The 16445-nt window shown below is 37.8% G+C and overlaps 1 protein-coding gene across 6 annotated transcripts in view; it reads left to right on the top strand.

The window, feature by feature from the left end:
* Window positions 1–16445, top strand: part of LOC138704714 (CD151 antigen-like) — a 281489-nt gene that overhangs the window by 228258 nt on the left and 36786 nt on the right. The window lies entirely within an intron of this gene.

Genomic DNA, 16445 nt, shown 5'->3' with positions numbered 1-16445 from the left:
GTTATTCCCGGCGTGACTCCTCCTCTTTGCTTACGTCTTAGGAAGTGAAGGTTCTATAAAGTCTAAGTAGGTAGTATCATTCGCCATTTTTGTTCTTTCGTTGCCGAGCTACCATACGAGGAATCTATTTGCAACACCGTTAAACATTATCATGTCGTAGCTCCTATGATAATAAATCAAACGCACTGTAATTCAGCAAATAATTGAGCGGCAAATAACGTCTTCGTCTGCTTTCTGCGAACGCCAACGAAAGAGCCAAAATGGCGGGCGATTATAATAAGCATTCATCGAGCCTTAAGAAATGAATACTGTCTTCATAAGCGAATCACAAGACGCACACGTTTAAATGTAGCCGACCTGCAACGCGATTGGCTGCCAGAAATTAGAGCGACGGGACTATATCTATTTGCTTCGTAAATCTAAACCACAGCCTTCTGTAACTGTATTCAGTGTGTATTTAGACACGCTTATTTTATAAGCTCAACCCCTGGAATGCATACAACGGTAGTATTTCAAGCATAGAAGGCTGTGGTCTGTAGCTTGTGATGGCCATTGTTGCCAATTTAGTGACTGTGTCATTTTTTGTTGCACTTTTTATTAATAATTAAGTAAGACCTTTGAAGCTTTAACATTATTTTAAATGGTAAGTCTCAAAGGACATTGTAAAATGATCTAGTAAATAACTGAAGTAACTTGAAATTATTTTATTAAGAAATGTAATGTGTTGCGTAAGCTTCAAAGATTCGCGTCACTGACTGCATGAAACAATTTACTGTATAACTTACATCATTTATGTCTATGTTGTAAGAGAGGGGGGTATGCTTTTTTTAAATCGAGGTATGCCAGAGGAAAATCTTGGGGTAGCATACCGCCTCTGGTTTTTTCCCACTTCCCTCACTGTCCCATCCGGTATCTACTACAAAATGAACGATATGATTTTTCCTCTTTCTTGTTGTTGACTTGGGCCTCCACTAGTTCCCTCTCTTCAAAGTCAGACCCGTACAGTACAGTACAGTGTTGTTCCGTGTAAAAGGACATCAGCGTGTGAGTGGCTTTGCATTGGTTAGTCTTTCAGTTACAGCGCAGCATTAGTCCACGGCTGAGTTACCAACGAGCTAGGGAAGTCTCGTTTCTGAGTTTCACTCAGTAGGCTACACTGTAAACATGGTCCCTTTGACGTTGTATGGAGCGTGCACGATTTTTTATGAAGTGTAAATACAATGTAAATACCATTCCGGAAGCTTGCATGGCCGGTCATAAAATGTATCTGTTGAAGTTTTATACCTCTCGGCGACAGTTGACTTGAAAGAGCAACTCACTCGAAGGTCCCGCGCTCAAATCCGGAAGGGGACAATTCCATGTGAAATCGAACAGCAAAGAGCCTTAGGCCAGTCATGTCAATTGATGCCCTTAGGAGCAAGCGCGCTTTAGAGCTCGGGATAGCCTGAGCTCTTTACAGCGGAAAGGAAAGAGACAGGCGAAAGAGGTAGTATATGCTGCTTGGTCGAGCTATATTCAGGGATGGCCAGCACTGATTCAATAGATAAAGGGAATTAATTTTTAGATTCGTCTGAGAAGTATAAGTTCATTATAAGAATGTAAGTTTTAATTTTAATGCTCATTTTTCACAAGTTTGATTTTTTATTCAAAAGAAATATTTTCTCAACTTTTTTTTATAGAAAAATGAAATTTTCAGATATAGTTCTATTTATTTAGTAGCCTTCCAGAATGTTTTCGTAAATCTAATATACCGTAAATATGTATTACTGAAGATAGTGTATTGGAAATTTTGAAAATATTCGCATGGAAATTGTTTGTAAGGAAATGAATTAACAAAGCAATTACTGTTACATCATAAGCAAAAGATACGTGCCCATATGTTGTAAAAATGTCAGCTCTATAGCTTCAGCACATTTCGAGAAAATATTCTGATGATAGGAAGTTGCTCATCAATATCACCTTAAAAGCATAATGCGATAAGAGTTTTGTTATGGAATATTAGTTACACTTAAAACATATACAGCACCTAAGTAACTTAGCTTTGTACTGTAATATTGTTTTGATTACTTTATTTATTACTTTTATAAGGCTGAAGGTACTACCAATATAAATTCCAACTTATCATGTCATACTTAATCTCTTTCTTTGGAATATCACTTTCTTTATGAACGATGTGTTTCATTCACTTAATACAGTTGAATATGGAATTTGCAATATTAAGAAATCAGTGTAAGTACTTTTGTTTTACAGACAATATAGATAATATCAAACAGAAAGAAGCCACATAAAAATAACGACATAAAATTTCACGTTCCGTTTGAAGTTTGTGCACCACTGTTTTCTTAATCCAACAGGCTGTTTATTCATATACACAACCCTTCCTCTTTCCATACTTAGCGCTTGCTGCCCGCGCACGACGTCAAGGTCAGAAAAATGCTCTTGCTTTGACATCACTGAGTTAAGGGGAGATATACAGATTTGAGCAGTAAAAAATTAAGGAAATTCAATATTTTTTTTTCTCAGAAACTAATGACTCTTTCACCTTGCAATTTTGACTTCCTCAGTATTCACTGCTTCTGCAGTTATAGACTATTTTCATATTCATCATTATGAGTAATTATCATAACAAAAAAGTGGCCGTTTTTGTGCACTGAAGTGCCGTTTTTACGATAATGTCCACACATATGAATATTTCTAGCCTTTCTTTTTTTTCTATTTATTCCTGAATGTCAACTGAACAATATGAACTACAATCTTCGAAACGTCTATAATGAAAGCATTTTTTTTATTTCTTTTGAGAAGTTAAATTTTTTTATCTTTGTAGGTAAAAAAAACTACAAATGTTACAGCAATAATTGTAGTTCATCATGTTCGCAAGTATGAAACATAGTTACATGCAAAATTTTACTGCGGTATCTTAAAAACTTACCGAGTGATCACAAAAACAGTTTTGAAAAATACAAGTTATACAGGAAATGAGCGTTAAATATATGTGTGGAGAGCTAAATAAGCGCACGTTCGCACGTTTATGATCATACTTACTTACTTACTTTCTTACTTACTGGCTTTTAAGGAACCCGCCCTCACATAAGTCCGCCATTTGTCCCTATCCTGAGCAAGATTAATCCATTCTCTATCATCATATCCCACCTAACTCAAATCCATTTTAATATTATCTTCCCATCTATGTCTTGGCCTCCCTAAAGGTCTTTTTCCCTCTGGCCTCCCAACTAACACTCTATATGCATTTCTGGATTCGCCCATACGTGCTACATGCCCTGTCCATCTCAAACGTCTGGATTTAGTGTTCCTAATTATGTCAGGTGAAGAATACAATGCGTGCAGTTCTGTGTTGTGTAACTTTCTCCATTCTCCTGTAACTTCATCCCTCTTAGCCCCAAATATTTTCCTAAGCACCTTATTCCCAAACATCCTTAACCTATGTTCCTCTCTCAAAGTGAGAGTCCAAGTTTCACAACCATACAGAACAACCGGTAATATAACTGACGTTTATGATCATATCTATTAAAATATTGTATATATCGTAAAATTTCCTGTACTGACATAAAGATAAATGTCCAACCTTTATATAAAAAAATAAATGAAAAATGACTTTTTTGACCCTCAATCATGTATATCCCCCCTCAAACTTATCGTGTTCACATAAAAATCATGTTTCAAAGAGCATAAACGTGAAACGACTTATTCGAACAAAAATGTTCATGTTATAGCTGAGAGTACGATTTGCATAACTATGCATGCACCATATTTTATATTAATATTTAACATTATTATTTAATATTATTAGACACGGTAAATCGATATCTGACAGACTTCTCACGGAAAACAATTAAGTAAAAATATCAACTCATTCCTCTCTCTCCCTCCCTCCCTCTCTCTCTCTCTCTCTCTGAAGAAGTTTGTAGCATAAAGAACTGCTCCTGTAAAAAAAAACTCGTTAAATTATATTAGCTACGCCGAAGTCCCGAGTCGAATCACGCACGATTCCTTTCTGTTCGCGTAACGTAAGCAAAAATTTTCCTGCACTGCTAGCAGAACGGAAGAGTAGTTTGTCTATGTGCGCACCATCGCCCGACTCGGGACTTGGGCGTAGTTAATATAATTTAACGAAATCATTTTTTTACAGGAGCACTTCTTTATGATAAATCGAAACTAAAATTGATGCAACTTCAAATATAAATTTTACAAAATTCTGTAGTAACCAAATGAAACTATTACAATTATGAAACACATTAAAAATAATTTCAGACTTATCTTTATTTGTATCATCTGATATTGCATGACGCGAGACAACAAGATGTAATGTTCGCCATTACCAATTACCTTCAGCGTATCTTGAGTGGTCCCGACGGTAACCTGAGGGGTACGCATACCCCAAGCTGGGAACCGCTGTCCCAAAGTACTGGTCTCGCCTCAATTAAATAAATACTCGTAAGATTATCAATGTCATCATTTACGTTTGCCATATTGGGTGATATAAATATTAACGTTCACTGAATATAATGCACAATGTTGGTAGATAAATTAAGAAACCGGGCAATATACACGGCACGTGTGAAGGAAACCATTCAATTGTTCACTCCACTATCATGTGTTGCGTCGTTAAGACCGTGACGGTCGCCGGACTTGCATGATGACATCACTGTGGACGTTTATCGTATAGACGGCACCAGTGCATGTCAAAGCTCTAGTATAATCTTCATGTACTGTAAACGGTGTTTGGAGTGTGTGAAACGGGACTTAGATCTGTTTTAATTAATCATTGTGTGAAATTACATTAACAAAATCGTCTGCAAAGATTGATTCAGTAGGCTGTGTCTTAAACCAACTTGCACAGAAGCAAGCAGTTCCATTATTATTGTTATTATTATTATTATTATTATTATTATTATTATTATTATTATTATTATTATTATTATTATTATTATTATAGGCCTACATCTAAATCTAAAGCGAAAACTAATATTTATCATTTATCACTTCTATCGGTAAACACAATAACAATGTATCAATAATAATTTGCTGTTTGTAACATAGCACTGATTACAGCAAATCTGTAATTTGAATAAATTTCTAACAATATACTGTATGCGAGGAGCATAGTATCAAAAGTTAGACAACTCCATTTTTTTCGATTTCGAGATATTGATTGTATCTTATAGAATTTTGTCTGCTGAATGCGATTCTGGAACTGTTTAAGCTCAAAAACGGACAGAACAGAGCGAAAACAGCACTTAATTGTGCGCTTTAGAATCGCTTTTTAAGTCCGTTATTTAACGACGCTGTATCAACTACGAGGTTATTTAGCGTCGATTAGATTGGTGATAGCGAGATGGTATTTGCCGGGATGAGGTCGAGGATTCGCCATAGATTACCTGGCATTCACCTTATGGTTGGGGAAACCTCGGAAAAAACCCCACCAGGTAATCAGCCCAAGCGGGGATCGAACCCGCGCCCGAGCGCAACTTCAGAGCAAGTGCCTTAACCGACTGAGCCACGCCGGTGTCTGCTTTAGAATTAAAATGTAGACAACTCCACTGTGGCTTGGTTTCAAATTCGGACAATTCCTTCAGTAGCCAATGAGAAGCCCACATTCGTATAACGTTTTCCCATCACGCATCGCGAATTCAACATGGCTGATTGTTGTGGTTTGTGGATGAATAAGTACTATTTTACGTAAATTTGCTTTGAAACCGAGATAAATTCAAAAGTAGACAATTTCACTTTAAATAGCCTATGGCTTCATTTGGTTTCATAAACAGACAACTCCACGACTTAGTTTCAGAGATGGACAACTCGACTTTTTAAACCTAACTTTCGACCTGAATATTAATTTTAACCACATTTTGAGACTGAACAAACATTTCTATGACCCATGAGAATGTTAAAAAAAATGTACGTATAACGGTGACATTGGTTTCCAAGAATATAGTTTTTCGTCTCTCCTGTAAAAAAAAAACAAGAGTGGAGATGTCCAACTTTGTACCTAGCTCCTCATGTGTGTTATTAACACAACTTCAACCTTACATTTTTATTCACTTCAATAAATGTTTAATAATAATAATAATAATAATAATAATAATAATAATAATAATAATAATAATAATAATAATAATAATAGCAAACCAATGAAAATGGATTACAAGGTTGTTTTCGTGGTTGCTCTATATAGATGAAAATGGCTTACGCCGTTTACAGGTTCATGCAATTTGAACAAATTAGCTTGCTTGCCCAATTAACACAAAATAGCCTTATTGCGTCAGTTTTAATAAATTACAGTCATTTTCGGATCTTACAAGCAAACATTCTGATAGGGGGCAGATAAAAAAGTTAATTTGTTTTCTTCCACCATGTTAATAATGTCAAAAGAAGTGCTTATACAAATTTAGGTCACTCGATCGCAATTCCGAGGCCGTCCAGAAAGTGATTTTCCCTGGGGCCGTTTACAGAAAAAAACAATTGTATGGAAAGATTTATTGAAACAGATACAGCATTTGTTGCGCTATTTCTCAACATATCCCCCACTGGACTTGAGACATATTTTGTCATACCATGGGATCAATTTTTGTATCCTTGTGCCGTAGAAGTCAGCCGTCTGAGATCGGAACCAGCGTTTGACAGCACTTCTCTGTCATATATATTTTGATGTACCGAAGTACATATGATATTTCCATGCAGATATTCTGCGTCATCATATGATGAAAGAGTGATGGAACGAAGAAAAATTATCTCCGGCGCCGGGATTTGAACCCGGGTTTTCAGCTCTACGTGCTGATGCTTTATCCACTAAGCCACGCCGGATACAACCCCGACGCCGGTTAGAATCGTCTCAGATTAAGCTCCATCTCTTGGGTTCCCTCTAGTGGCCGCCCTCTGCACTACGTCATAGAACGGCGTGGCTTAGTGGATAAAGCATCAGCACGTAGAGCTGAAAACCCGGGTTCAAATCCCGGCGCCGGAGAGAATTTTTCTCCGTTCCATCACTCTTTCATCATATGATGACGCAGAATATCTGCATGGAAATATCATATGTACTTCGGTACATCAAAATATATATGATATGCGTAATAAATCACTTTGTGATTTAAGACGGCGCCTATACCGTCGGATCCCGGCCAACCAGTCACTCATTCGAGTGCACCTCAACACATGTATGGACTTCGGTCCTGCGGTCATAGACATTTATGACGTAGTGCAGAGGGCGGCCACTAGAGGGAACCCAAGAGATGGAGCTTAATCTGAGACGATTCTAACCGGCGTCGGGGTTGTATCCGGCGTGGCTTAGTGGATAAAGCATCAGCACGTAGAGCTGAAAACCCGGGTTCAAATTCCGGCGCCGGAGAGAATTTTTCTCCGTTCCATCACTCTTTCACTTCTCTGTCAATTTCATCATATGACAAATGTCTCAATTCCTGTGCAGAATATGTTTAAAAGTAGCTCAACAATAGCGTTGTCTGTTCCAATAAATTTTTCCTATGAAACTGTTTTCTGTCTGTTAACGGCCCCTGGCGAACTTATTTTTTACGGTCCTCGTAATTGCGGTCGAGTGGCCAAAATTTGTATAATCACTTCTTTTGACATTATTAACATGGTGAAAGGAAAACAAATAACTTTTTTATCTGTCCCCATCAGAATGTTTGCTTGTTAGCAGAAAAATAACACCGGTCAGCTAAACAAGTGAATCTAGACGCGCATTACGTCTTTTACAAAGACATGAATGCAATATGTGTAGGTCTAACCACAGAAACCAAGGCTATTAAACCGATTGGCCAATAAACAGCTAGAGATCGATTGCAGGGCTATCTGGAGATAGGTGCTCATGCGCACGGAATGCATTTCTCATCAAAGGTCTCAATAATGCAGAGTGCAACTACAAACTAATCTGTGCAAACTGCATGAACGTGTTAACAGCGCTTTAGATGCGATTAGGAAGAACGCTGCTTTGATGTCACTGTTAGTGTTGTATTCTACAGCAGTCAACGCTTCACAAAACCCTGAGTTTTGTCTAGCCGTATCACAATATACTCAATTGTGAAAGCACGCACATTTATACGGAACCAGTATCCCAATTGTAAACAAAGCCGGGGAGGAAGTGTTAGCATATATAGGTATCTTTTTATCTCTTAAATCAGGCATGTCAATTGATGCCCACAGGAGCAAGCGCGCGCTTTAGAGCCCAAGAGAGCCTGAGCGCTTTACAGCGGAAAGGAAAGAGACAGACGAAAGAGGTAGTATATGCCGCTTGGTCGAGCTATATTCAGGGATGGCCAGCATTGATTCAATAGATAAAGGGAAGAGAACTTGTTAAAACTGTATCCATGTTAATTTTTAGATTTGCCTGAGAAGTATATGTGCATTATAAAAATGTAAGTTTTAATTTTAACGCTCATTTTTCACAAGCTTCATTTTTTATTCAAAAGAAATATTTTCTCAACTTTTCGTATAGAAAAGTGAAATTTTCAGGTATAGGCCTATTTATTTAGTAGCCTTACAGAATGTTTTCGTAAATCTAATATACCGTATATACGTATTACTGAAGATAGTGTATTGAAAATTTTGAAAATATTCGCATGTAAATTGTTTGTAAGGAAATGAATTAACAAAGCAACTACTGTTACATCCTAAGCAAAAGATACATGCCCATGTGTTGTAAAAATGTAAGCTCTATAGCTTCAGCAGATTTCGAGAAAATAATTTAATATTCTGATGATAGGAAGTTGCTAACCAATATCACCTTAAAAGCATAATGCGATAAGAGTTTTGTTATGTAATATTAGTTACACTTAAAACATATACAGCACCTAGGTAACTTTGCTTTGTACTGTAATATTGTTTTGATTAGTTTATTGATTACTTTTGTAAGGCTAAAGATACCATCAATATAAATTCCAACTTATCATGTCATTCTCAGTCTCTTTCTTTGGAATATCACTTTCATTATGAATGATGTGTTTCATCCACTTAATACGTATAATATTATACTACTATGGAATTTAAGTGAATATTCCTTCTTAACTGTCTATTATGTTATTAAGATTTAAAACACAAGTGCATTATTAAGAAATCAGTGTTAGTACTTTTGTTTGTAGAGAATATTAAACAGAAAGAAGCCGTATAAAAATAACGACATAAAATTTCACGCTCCGGTTGAAGTTTGTGCACCACTGTTTTCTTAATCCAACAGGTTGTTTATTCATATAGACAACCCTTCCTCTTTCCATACTTAGCGCTTGCTGCCCGCACACGACGTCAAGGTCAGAAAAATGCGCTTGCTTTGACATCACTGTCTTCAACGAACAATGATAAAAAAAAACTATTCAAAATGCGATGTAAGTTGTCGATTATGGTTATGAAGATTTGAAGGAAGATAAAAGCTACTATTTAAATACACCATAGCCACCGATGTGGTCTAGGGGTTAGGGATGTGGTAAGATCAGGGGTTCCCAGCCGGTGTGTCGCGCAGCCCCATGAAGTGTGTCGCGAAATTTTGGAATTGAAAAATAAAATTGTATGCCATCCAGAAAGTCTCTTTACAGCGCATTGTTTATTACAACGAAGTCTTTGATACATACATACATACATACATACATACATACATACATACATACATACATACATACATACATACATACATACATACATACATACATGCATACATGCATGCATGCATACATACATACATGCATTACATACATACATACATGCATGCATTACATACATGCAACCATACATACATACATACATACATACATACATACATACATACATACATTACAGACATGCATACATGCATACATACATGTACATACATACATACATACATACATACATACATACATGCATTACAGACATACATACATGCATGCATACATGCATACATGCATACATACATACATACATACATACATACATACATACATACATACATACATACATACAATGTTCTGCTCATGGACAGGTCTTTCACTGCAAATCCATTCTTTCCTATTTTCTCCCTTCCTCTTACTCTCCGCATATGATCCACACATCTTAATGTCGTCTATCATCTGATATATTCTTCTGCCCAGAACTCTTCTCCCGTTCACCATTCCTTCCACTGCATCCTTCAGTAGGCAGTTTCTTCTCAGCCAGTGACCCAACCAATTCCTGCTTCTCTTCCTGATCAGTTTCAGCATCATTCTTTCTTTCTTTCTTCACCCGCTCTTTCCAACACAACTTCATTTCTTTTTCTGTCTGTCCACTTCACACGCTCCATTCTTCTCCATATCCATATTTCAAATGTTTCTAGTTGTTTACCGTCACTTTGTCGTAATGTCCATGTTTCTGCTCCATACAATGCCACACGCCACACAAAGCACTTCACTAGTCTCTTCCTTATCTCTTTTTCCAGAGGTTCGCAGAAGATGCTCCTTTTTATATTAAAGGCTTCGTTTGCCATTGCTATCCTCCTTTTGATACGAATATATAAAACTATTATCAAACCAATAGTAGTATATGGGAGTGAAACCTAGACTCTACCTGAAAGGGCAATAAAGATCGTAAATGCCTGGGAAAGGAAAGTATTACGGAAAATCTTTGGTCCTACTTATGAGCAAGGGTTTTGGCGAATCAGAACAAATGTCGAGTTATATGAATTACATAAAGATATTAACATTGCAGAAGGCTAGAGTGGCTGAGACATGTAGCCAAGATGGAGAACAATCGCACACCCAAAGCTCTACTAGATGCATTGCCAGTAGGAAGAAGGAAAGTCGGACGACCTACATAAATTGAGATGGCTGGATGATGTTCAGGCTGACCTAACAAAAGTTGGAATTACAAGATGGAGAACACGAGAACTAGATAGGAGTGATTGGTCGGATGTTCTGAGGGAGGCTAAGGCTAAACTACAAGGGCCGTAATGCCGATGCCGATGATGATGATGATTCTCCTTTTGACTTCCTAGCCTCAGCTCATGTTACTGCTTATAATACATCCCAAGTATTTGAAGCTGTTCACTTGCTCTACTGCCTCATTTAGAATTCGCAAGTTTATCTTCTTCATTCTTCTTGCGACAACCATGATCTTCGTCTTGTTTGCATTTATCTTCATTCCATACTACTCACATCTGTCATTTAGCTCCAGTAGCATATCCCTTAGTATCATTTCCTCTTCTGCTAACAAAGCCATATCATCACCAAATCTTATGCACTTCTTCCTCCTACTTTTACCCCTCGCATGTTCTGAAAACAGTTCTTTACCAAATTCTCCAAATAGATGTTGAACATGGTAGATGATAAAGAGCTTCCTTGTCGTACTCCTCTCACTCTTTCAAACTCTTTGATATGGTACATTTTATTTTGAGACAGACTTTACCAATGAAAGTGAACACTGCAACAATGCTTAGTAATTCGTTTATTCTTCCCATTTAATAATAAACAGAGTTTAGAATCGTCAGAACATATTGGCCAGTTTCAGTATACAGAGTGTTTCCGAAGTGGTGTTACAAACTTTCAGGGGTGGTGACGAAGGGCATATGTATCAATTTGAAATAAGGAACCATGGTCCGGAAATGACTGAGTCGAAAGTTATAAGCAAAAATAGTTGTGTGGAAATGGAATTGTAATTTGGTACCACGTGCCCTCCTTCCCTTAACTTTTGGAACACTCGAGGAAAAATGATATGGGCCGGATATCTCCTACGTGGGTACTTGGCCCGATACAATCTGTGAGCTTATCTACTGTTCCCATTGGCTCATCCGTATTCGAAAATCAGGTCTGCTTATTTCACTCTCGTGTACTCCATTTCACTAGGACTGATCGACAGTACAAGTTGCAGTGTTCAGCCGATCAGTCCTAGTGAAATGGAGGAGTACACGAGTGCGGAATAAGCAGACCTGATTTTCGAATACGGATGAGTCAATGGGAACAGTACACAAGCTCACAGATTGTATCGGGACAAGTACCCACGTAGGAGACATCCGGCCCACACCATTTTTCCACGACTGTTCCAAAAGTTAAGGGAAGGAGGGCACGTGGTGCGAAATTACAATTCCATTTCCACACAACTATTTTTGCTTATAACTTTTGACTCAGTCATTTCCGGACCATGGTTCCTTATCTCAAATTGATACATATGTCCTTCGCTATCATCCCTGAAAGTTTGTAACACCACCTCGGAAACATCCTGTATAATGTGTGAGCGGCTGATAGTGCGACTATTTCATCGAAAGTGCTTCATTTAGATTTTATCGTGGACAAATTTTTTAATTCGAAAAAGAAAATCTGAATCAATTTTTGAGTTAGGAATGGCAGTAGTGCTAATTCAGTATATAATGTGAGCGAAAAAGACAATACAGGGTATTACATAAGCAACAGATAAATATTCATGACTTGAGCGGAATTCTAACCCAAAGCCGTTGTTTCCACGCAGTTTTAAACCTGTTCTGCTGTCACTTTTCTAATCCTATAAATTAGACTCGACACTATTTTTGCAAGAGCCTAATATTATGTCTCCTTTCATTTGAATTGTCATAATCCTGTTTGGTCGCAGAGAAAGCAATGAACACCGTTGGCTTGGGTCGTTGCTTGTTCAAGATCTTGTTTCTCATGCAGGAAATACAGAATAACGGGTAATTAATGCAGCTTTCAAGAGAAGTTCAGAACGGTAATATAATATGTCACTGCACGTTTAGACCCATATGGCTTCGAAAATAAATAGTAAGAACTCATTTACCTTCCACCTAATGTTCTGGTCTTCCAACTGTATAGGGATAAAGCACAGAAAATTATACATTCTCATCAAGTGCGTGTTGGTTTGGGTGCAAATGCAAACATAAGGAATATGCTGTGTAAGAAGGATTAATGTATACAGATTAGCTTTGCAAATTTTGAACTACAGACCAAAAGCAAAAGAATTGTTTTTTATTTGGTTATTTAAAGACGCTATATCAACTACTAGGTTTTTTAGCGTCGATGGAATTGGTGATAGCGATATGATATTTGGCGAGATGAGGCCGAGGATTCGCCATAGATTACCTGACAAAAGCAAAAGAAAGGGAGGAAATCTTTGAAACGTTTCATATACGACCATCTGGTATAACATAAGCGGAATGTCTGCGGAACGGCAGTCGCGCGGCGGCCGCACGATTCTGAGGCCGCACGAGCGGATAAAAGACGGACGGAAGGATTTGAGGTGAACAGTCGCCATAGATCCTAATCACCAAAGCTCGGAACTTGGGGACTTGTGTCTTTGAACGTGGCTAAGCGACCGGACTTCAATGTCAACAAACTCCCGCTTCCAGCACAGAGGTACTGTCAGGTCTGCTACAAAGGTGGTTCCTGGCCGGAACAACATATTGATAATATTATGGTAGCTTGAAACACGTAATTTTAAAGAAAAAAAAATATATATATATATAAACATGCAAAATATATCAAATTTACAGTTCTGCTCTCTACATTTTATTACAGTATATGACTACATGGATTCGAAGATTTTCGAACCCATAACTGTTTCGTGTGTTAGTTAAACATGATTTGAAACGAAAGAAACTTATTTCCACGTCACATGAAGTGACGGGAGCAAACTTAAAATACTGAATGTTTTCACTGTCACTGTTTCCTCTTCGATTTTCAGCAGTTGCTAGCTGATCTCGTATCTGAGAAAGATAAGTATTCTAAATTTTTCTCGAAAATAGTTTTCAATTTCTATGTCACTACTAGGGAAGGTTCCACTACGACTTGATCCATGGCTATGGACAAATTTTCCACCGATTTAAGAGACTGCAATGTCTTTCAATTAATGCCCGTTTCCAGTCTCTAGTTTATGTGTGGCACAACTTACAAAATATAAACTCTTCATTCGAAGAAAATAATGTATCTCCTCAGAATTCCTCCACGAAATTCTGTACCTAAAATTTAAGAAATATATTTTCAAACTTCTATAATACCCATTCGAATACCACGTATTTTCTCATTCCTCTAACAGACCGTTTACCTGTAATTCTCTGAATGTCATTTGCTCCGACATGACACAGTTTATTCGTTCGTCTTCTTGCCATTCGATGTGACCAGGTCCTTAGTACACATGACTGTCCCTGAGAACTTGCAGGGTGAACTTTGTATACGTTGTACCTGTAACCTTACTCATGCGCACGACACACAAGTCCCCAAGTTCCGAGCTTTGCTAATCACCCTGCAGTACTAGTGTACTTCGAAATGCAGTTATTGATAAGAAAAGTAAAGATGAAGACATTGAGTACATCCATTAGTCAACAGTCCCTTATTACAAGGAACTTTTCATGTGTTGTTTAACTAGTTGCGCAAGGAGGAGTCAGTTTATTTTAATTAACTTCAAAATGACATTTCCCAGCTTCGATGAATTTTATTGTATCATACTCTGAAAAATGCCTTCAGAAAAATATATTAACGCAAGACTGGCTATGCCTCCAATAGAATGCTTTCTATAACATTTATGGCACATTAATGTCAATAGTTGTATGCATTTAATTGTTGAAATGAATAAGTAATAAGTGTATTTAATTTCGTATTCACTTTGGAGAAAACATATTACTATACGTGTATTACCGGTACTTTAGTAGAAGGGGAGTAAAAGGAATTATCAATAATAAATAGAGTTTACTGGAATGAAATATGTTAAGGTTACCGTTTGTTTTATTTTCAGAAACTGAAGTGTTATCAGTGTTATCACTTTTTATTAAAAAGTACATAGAGAAATTAAAGAAGTAAAAGGTAAATGTCATAAATTAGAATAATTTATGTATTATTGTATTGGCTTATGCGAGAAATATTTGACAAGGACTATTTATTAACACATTTCCTTTCTGCATCAGAATGTTCCATGAAAGTGAGAAACAGTACACAACAAATTTCATACCATGCTGAACATTTTTTTGTTTCTGTCCTTGTACTATTCATTTTTAATGTCCTAAATATATAGCCTTTTCTCATTCTCGATCACCTCAACGTCAACTTTCTCTACATCTATATCACTCATCGAATACAATCACAATGTGCAATGCACCACTACAAGTTAAAAAAAATTGCAACAGTCAATACAACAATACACGTGTGATATGTCGACTGTGACTCAAGCAGACATTACAGAGGGTTTTTCTCGGGCTACTCCCGTTTCCCTCTATCATTCCGCCAATACTCTCCACTTTCCCCTAATCTATCATCTGCAATAATAAAAGGGCTTACGGATTTCCGATGCTGATATAGGAAGGGTTTGGGGTTCATCAGCCCGTATGTCTGGCTCTATCAGGGGCTCAGATAGGATGCCTATCTGTCAACCGACGATGACAGGAAGGGCTTGGGACTCCGGCCCCTGAGACTTACTCCTCGTCTTACGACTTACTACTCGTCCGTGAAACGGGACCTAGCTCTATAGGGGCTGATGCAGGATGGCCTACATGTCAGCATCAGATTCACGAATGTCACCCAGGCCACCTGTCAGATTTGGACAATCGTCGCATATAGGCCTATAGACACACAAAGGGCCAAAGCATGCCTAAGGTACCGAGTCCTGCTCTCGTAAAAGCCAAGATATGTCGTCTGGACACTCGCCGCCAAACTGCCGCGTCCGCTCGTGTGATTGATACAATATAATTCAATAGCCCATAGCGAACTTGCTGCCACCGTGCGGCGTCCGTTCTTCTATGGGCGATGCGGCTGGCATGAGGAGACGTTCCGCTGCCGCAGACTGTCCGTCCTTTGTGAACTGCTACATTTAAATTTGTGTGCCATAGAAAATGGTGCGGCCGCCTCGCGGTTGCCGTTCCGCAGACATTCCGCTCGTGTGAACCGGGACGTAGAGTTCTGAAGAATATTGAAGAGTAAAGTGAGAGAGTTCTTCGCTCTTTGAGACGGATCCAGGACAGCATGAAGGTGGTGATACGGTCAGATCTACGGACGTTGCAAATAAATCGAACAGGTGCATTATGAACACGCTGCAGTCTGTCTGTCAGTCTCATGTCTTATACGTTAGTCATTTGATACAGACCAATCATACGCAACAAAATGTTACATATCAAGCAATCATGACTCCCTATTGTGACTCACACTACAGCACAGCTCAGCAATTATTTCATCGATCAGATTCAAAGAATATGGCGTCTGAAAGATTTGGCCAAGCAACAAACGAGGAAATAAACAAATTAATTTGAAAGGCTAAGCCTTAGAACACTGAAATGAATAGAACGTATATATTATGTATTATATAGGGTTAATTATCCCAATACCAGCGTCACTTTTAATTTATAGGCCTATTTGGTAAATGTGTTAATAGCCATAAGACCATAAACTATAGTGACAAATGATGTGAGGTTAAAATGTTCATTTATTGTTTAAAATATTATTCTATTTTATGGGTTTTATTACTTACTTACCTACAAATGGTTTTTAAGGAACCCGGAGGTTCAT

Source organism: Periplaneta americana, chromosome 8 (genome assembly GCF_040183065.1).
Source record: "Periplaneta americana isolate PAMFEO1 chromosome 8, P.americana_PAMFEO1_priV1, whole genome shotgun sequence".
Taxonomy (NCBI): Eukaryota; Metazoa; Arthropoda; class Insecta; order Blattodea; family Blattidae; genus Periplaneta; species Periplaneta americana.
The sequence above is the reverse complement of the archived record's forward strand: the minus strand, read 5'-3'. Positions and strand labels throughout refer to the sequence as shown.